Source organism: Trichechus manatus, unplaced genomic scaffold (assembly GCF_000243295.1).
Source record: "Trichechus manatus latirostris isolate Lorelei unplaced genomic scaffold, TriManLat1.0 scaffold00107, whole genome shotgun sequence".
Taxonomy (NCBI): domain Eukaryota; kingdom Metazoa; phylum Chordata; class Mammalia; order Sirenia; family Trichechidae; genus Trichechus; species Trichechus manatus.
In genome coordinates, this window is record NW_004444043.1 from 904,323 (window position 1) to 911,348 (window position 7,026).

Consider the following 7,026-nt stretch of genomic DNA (forward strand, 5'->3'; position numbering starts at 1 on the left):
TGAAAAGGGAAGAAAAAGGGGGAGATAGAGAGTTGTCAGTGCCATTAATTTGGTGGAAACAACAGCATGAAGCCCACCATCTACAGAGTATCCTCATAGGCATCTTTCTGCCTGTTCCCAAATTCATTATAATTCAAAAAGAAATCAGATTTAAAGCTTTTTTTTTTTTAATTTATGGCATCTTTTTAGGTAAATAACACAAACTGTTATTATTGCCCTAAGTAATAATCTATGAGTTTAAACTCTGCATAGATGATATTTTCTTATCTTCAAAATGCAAGTGGGGGGGTGGGAATGAATTCTTTTGACCATCTCCCTAGCCCCCTCACACAAAGAAAGTAGAAATCTGGAATACAGGACAAGAGAAAAATCTCATTTTATAACGTAAATGTCAATTATCTAGGCCAAGGAGGAAAAATAAAAAATAAAAATCTGTTGCCATCAAGTTGATTCCCACTCATAGTGACCCTATAGGACACAGCAGAACTGCCTCATGGGGTTTCCAAGGAGCAGCTGGTGAATTCAAACTGCCAACCTTTTGGTTAGCAGCCAAGCTCTTAACTACTGTGCCGCCAGGGCTCCAAGGAAGAATAAAAGGCAAAAAAAGCCCAAACCCATTGCCGTCAAGTTGATTCCGACTCATAGTGACCCTGTAGTACAGAGTGGAACTGCCCCATACGGTTTCCAAGGAGCACCTGGTGGATTTGGACTGCCGACCTTTTGGTTAGCAGCCGTAGCTCTTAACCACTGTGCTACCAGGGTTTCTGAGGAAGAATGAGGCATCATTAATACACTTAAGTCTTAGAAATCAGTTCTGAGGGACTTGAACATGGTTTTCTTATATATAAAGTTGAACTCATTAACCTGGCCTGACGTAGAAAAACAAGTGAAAGCTATTAAAAAACAATTTCCAATGAATACAACTCTTATATTCTGATATCACACAGACAAATGTATTAATTTTTTTAAAAAAAGATATTTCTCTCAATCAAAGATTGTTTTCAGATCTTAATGAGCATACGTTCTATAATTTCCTTGTTAAACAGGATAACCAACTGACAAGTTAGCAAAAGGTAGAGGGAAAGAGAAATCAGTAACGTATATTAAGCTTTAGCTCTCATTAGCAAAACAAATATCAAATGAATGCACTTCATGTCACGTGTGATTTTTCCACATCTGCTTAACCTTGAAGACTCACTATTTTGTTCATTCTTGCTGTGAAAGTTTTAAATGGCAAAAACATTCCTGGTTTCGTTTGCAGTCTGAATGAGTAATTCAATGATAACAGTGACATTTGAAATATTTGTGGTTTTGTGCAGCATTTCCTCTGAGAATTATAAATAAGCCAAAAACATTGATTAATGCAAAGAGAACCTTCCTTAAGGACCGTAGAGGAAAACAAGATCCAGTGAAAAATTCATTTGTTTTGGCAATGTAGCCTCGTTCACAGTGAAACTCATATTACCCAGGCTGTTTTTTAGCCAATTAATTCATTAATTATATAAACTGCATTAAGTATCTATGAATTACACATTGGTCTCCACTTCTTAGTTAGTAGCAACCGTTGTTCAGCTACGGTGAAATTCAGAATTTGTTTGCTTAAATTTAGACTTACATCAGTTCTACAATATGTTCACAAAATACAAAATGATTATCAAGTAGCTTTCTAGATATATATCTATTGTTCCTTCAGTTAGCTAGCCTTTGAGCATGGGAGGTGGGAGGTGGTACATAATGTTCTAGTTAGAGGGACTTCTCAGCAAACCGAGGCTAAATTCACTCATGCTGTATATAGGCATGTTTTTAAGATGTGCACACAGAATTACTTGATCTCTCAAGCTGAATATTTTTAGATAGGAAGTATTTTTACTAACCACAAATTCTTATGCGTTAACCAGACCACCAACCACAATGTCAAAACACTTTAAAAGAAACTTCATAAAATACCAAGCTTAAGTTGTCTCTTTTACTTCTGGCTAAACAAAACAAACAAAGAAAATGGAAATATCCCTAAGCCAACATATTAGCAAAAAGCAAAGACCAGAAATCCAAGAGAAACGACACCTATTTTTTTAAAAACATACGGGAATTTCAATTAAAGTCTCAACTAAAAGTGGTTCTAAAAATCAATACCCTCTGCTTAAGGGCAGGAGGGAGAATTCCAATGCAATTCTGAGTACACAGTAGGTGTACAAGCAATCGTTCTCGGTTAATAGAAAAGTAGTGACTAAAATCTTGTGTTTTTCTAGAATAGGGGCTGGATCAGGTTTCCCTTTGTTTGAAAGTTCATTTTTATTCTATCTAATGTGGATATTCCGTACTGTGTAATATTAAAAGGGCAAGGAAGAGAGAAGAACACATCTAACATACAGAGGAGTGAAGAGGGACTTTAGAATTGGCGAAGACAGGAAGACTAGCTTATTTCCTCATCCCCACCCCTCAGAAAAAAGGCACTAATTTCTCCCATGCTTTTAATAGAGGAATTGATCTAGCTGCAAACCAAACCCATTGCCACTGAGTCAATTCCAACTCATAGCGTCCATAAGCTGCCCAGTAAATTTCACTCAACGGGTTCTCACTACATTGTTCTTAGTTGGTTAAACACACACACGCTGTTAAAAACACACGCTGATGGTATTTTACCTATTTTCTCCATGGTATGGAGAATAAATCTAGGAATGACCTAAGACTCCCTTGATCAATTGGTCTTTATTTCTCTAGGGAGTAGGTAGGTAAGAAATGAATTGCTTCCAGTTTTGAGTCATTATTTAGTTACTCAATTTCTTTACCTCTTCAGATGCTCCTCAATAACCAAAACGTACATAAAATGAGGAGACAGTGGGACCATCTGGGGAACTCTCCCACTGTTATCTTAATCTTCTACTGAATGGCACCTTCCAGTGTCCAGATAAATATTATTGCTTCAGCATTGTGCTTTGGTTATGTATACAGAAGGTCTAAAGTAGAGAGAAGCTAAACGATTACCGTTCCAGACAATACAGGAGATTACAGGTGGCGCTTCCGTAACAAAGCATTCTTCTCCAAGTGCAGCATCCAAGCAGGTAGTCCTCACAGGCACGTTCAGTGGCTCCTATGCACAACCACCAGTGTTTCCCTAACTTAAAGCGTTACTATTAAAAGGGGATTATCCTGCTTAGGAAAGAGGGCTGAGTGTATTTAACTTGAAAACAACATTTGACAAGGTGACCATCTGTCTTCCTTTCCCACTTAATTACAAAAAGAATGGTCCTTGAAGCCAACCAAAATACCTTGGGAGGAATTGGGATTATGACGTATTTGTTTTCTTTACAAAGTGCAAACCTAACACTTGCTCATACAGCCACATTGAAGAACAGCAGGATGAGTGCTCCTGACACCCATCTTCCACCACAGCCACTTAGCTTGAAACTGTTGTTATTGCTATCAAGTCGGCTCCAACTCATGGTAACCCCATATACAACAGGACAAAACACTGACTGGTTCTGTACCATCTTTATGATCATTGGTATGCTCGAGTCCATTGCTGTGGCCACTGTGTATTTTGAGTGCCTTGCAACCTAGGGGGCTCATCTTCCAGCACTGTATCAGGCAATTAGATCTGTTGTGATCCATAGGGTTTTCATTGGCTGATTTTCATAAGTAGAGCACCAGGCCTTTCTTCCTAGTCTGTCTTAGCCTGCAAGCTCTGCTGAAACCTCTTCACCCTGGGTGACTCTACTGGTATTTGAAATATCAGTGGCATAAACTTTCAGCATCATAGCAGCATACACGCCACCACAGTACGATAATCGACAGATGGGTAGTGGAAGCTAGTCAACCTGAAAACACTGACTTTACTCAGACTGAGCAGATTGAAGGGAGCCCAATTCCTTGGTAAAGTTTCTACCAGAAGAGTGAGTTTGGTGTTTGTTCATTTGTTTGCTTTTTAACAAAATATGCTTGACTCCAAAGGTGGAGAAACAGCTCCTTGAAATGGAAATTACAAAAGACTGGAAGTCAAATCTCCAGATACCAAACCCAGGTAAATCACTCATTATTTCTGTGGCCCTTGGCAAGTCACATAACCTTTCAGAGTCTCAATCTACTCAGCTGTAAAATGAAATAATAATAGCAATTCTACTTACCTTATAGAAGTTCCTGGGTGATTCAAAGAGTTAACAAACTCAGCTGCTCACTGAAATGTCAGAGATGTGAATCTACCCAGAGGCACCTCGGAAGAAAGACCTGGTGATCTACTTTAAAAAATCAACCATTGCAAACCTTATGGAGCATAGTTCTACTTTAACACATATGAGGTAACCATGACTCAGAATCAGCTCAAGGGCAAATGACTTTTATAGGATGTTTGGGAAAGTTTATAAGATAATAACTGATAACTAAAGCATAAAATGTTTTACAAATGTAAGGTGTTAATAACAACACCAACAAAATAAGATTATAGTGGACCTAGGAATAATTCCATAGGGTAGCTCTCTACATCATGACCCTTACAATGGTAGTTTATTAGCTGCCATTCCTTGCTCAAGCAGACATCTACTGATAGCTTCCAAAAGGCCATGAGAAGAGTCAACTGTCCCAGAGAAGTAGCTACTTCCGAATATTTGCACTTGTGTAGACATTGGTTTTTTCAAGAGCAAAAAGTGAACGCTGAGTCCCTTAGCTCTTTGGTATTTTCCTGAGAGTACTGTTGTTACTGTTGCCGTTGTTAGGTGCCATCCAGTCAGTTCCGACTCACAGCGACCCTATGTACAACAGAACAAAACACTGCCTGGTCCTGCACCATCCTCACAATCATTGCTATATTTGAGCCCATTGTTGCAGCCACTGTGTCAATCCATTTCATTGAGGGTCTTCCTCTTTTCTGCTGATCCCGTACTTTACCAAGCATGATGTCCTTCTCCAGGGACTGGTCCATCCTGATAACATGTCCAAAGTAGGTGAGACAAAGTCTCACCACCTTTGCTTCTAAAGAGCATTCTGGCTATATTTCTTCCAAGACAGATTTGTTTGTTCTTTTGGCAGTCCATGGTATATTCAGTATTCTTCACCAACACCATAATCCAAATGCATCAATTCTTCTTCAATCTTCCTTATTCATTACCCATGTATATGAGGCAATTGAAAATACCATGGCTTGGGTCAGGTGCACATTAGTCATCAAAGTGACATCCTTGCTTTTTAACACTCGAAAGAGGTCTTTGGAAGCAGATTTGCCCATTGCAATACATCACTTGATTTCTTGACCACTGCTTCCATGGGCATTGATTGGAGATCCAAGTAAAATTGAAATCCTGACAGCTTCTGTTTTTTCTCCATTTAACAGGATGTTGCTTATTGGTCTTGTTATGAGGATTTTTGTTTTCTTTATGTTGAAGTATAATTCCAATATCCTAGCACCAGTCACTTGTGCCTCTTGATATTTAAATTTTAATTAAATAAAATTAAAATGTTAGTTGCTCAATCACACCAGCCACATTTCAAGTGCTCAATAGCCCCAGGTTGCTAGTAGCTACTGTATTGGTAAGTACAGGTAGAGAACACATCTACCATCATAGAAAGTTCTATTGGATAGCTCTACTAGTACATTAAAAAGTAAACCTTTACTGGGATGGAAATTAGGGAAGTGAAGGTATCAAGGTGCTCTCAAATTCAACCCTTGACTCAATTCTGAGTCATGTCATATTGTGCAATGTCATGTTGGCAAATGACTTAAACTGCCTAAGACTCAGTTTTCCTCATCTGTAAAATGGGGTAATAGTAGTACTACTTAATAGTGTAATTATGATGACTAAGTGAAATATCGTAGGTAAAGTGTCTAGCATATTACAAATAATAAATGTTAGTTATTACTATATTTCATCAAGTCTAAAATGCAGAACTTTTCACATTTTAACATATCTCAAATTTGTATGTATTTTATAACCAATGCCAAGAGAAACTTGGCAGAGGAGTAAGTTGTGACATAGATGTCAGTGTCTGCACATGTGCAAATTTAGCATGTGTGTAGAAGGTTATTGATTCATCTGAGTCTCACTGAAGCTGAGATACAAGCCTTATTAGCATGGCATGTAGTTGAAGCTTATTTTTAATTTGGGTTCTAATTGTCATTTTAAATGTCTTCAAAAAGAAGATATGATAATTCAACAGAGAAACAAATAATTATTGTGTTCCCAGAATACTGTCATACTCTATGCAGTACAGTTGAAGGCAGTAGAAATTGTCAAATCTCTTGGAATAGGTATCAGTTTCTCAAAACTATGGGAGTTTGATGATGTGTACTCTGAGTCCCAGTGGCTATCACACTGGAACCATCACCCATATATCAAAAATACCCAGCTGACTCTTAAGAATGGTCTAATGTCCATTGATGTGGAATTTAATTAGGAGGAAAAAATGTAATGATGATTTATCCACATGGGAATTGCTCATGAAGCCTGGAATTCCATGATATGCCTTGAAGTTAGTCTTTCTTCCTAAATGTGCTAAAAAACCAAACCAAACCTGTTGCTGTCAAGTTGATTCTGACTCATAGTGACCCTATAGAACAGAGTAGAACTGCCCCATAGGCTTTCCAAGAAGCAGCTGGTAGATTCGAACTGCCGACCTTTTGGTTAGCAGCCAAGCTCTTAACCACTGTGCCACCAGGGCTCCAAATGTGCTAAGGAGGGACAGATAATAAAATACAAGTTATGAGGAGCAATGAGGAAGTCACCACAATGCTACAGACGGTGTCCAAAATAGACTCAGAAGATCATCTGAATTTTAAATGCAAAAAATCTTAGGCTCAAACCAAACTTATGAACTGAAGAATATACGACTATCAATTCTACCCTGTCCTATAGGGTTGCTGAGTCAGAATCGACTTGATGGCAATGGGGAATTTTATAGGTGCTTCTTTTTTAATGAAAACCTGTTATTACAGTGATGAGGTATCTAATAGTTTATGGTGTCTTGAGTCAAGGAAATGTGGGATTATCAACAAAAAGAGACATATGACTCCGGCAAGATGGCGCTCTAGGCAGAAGC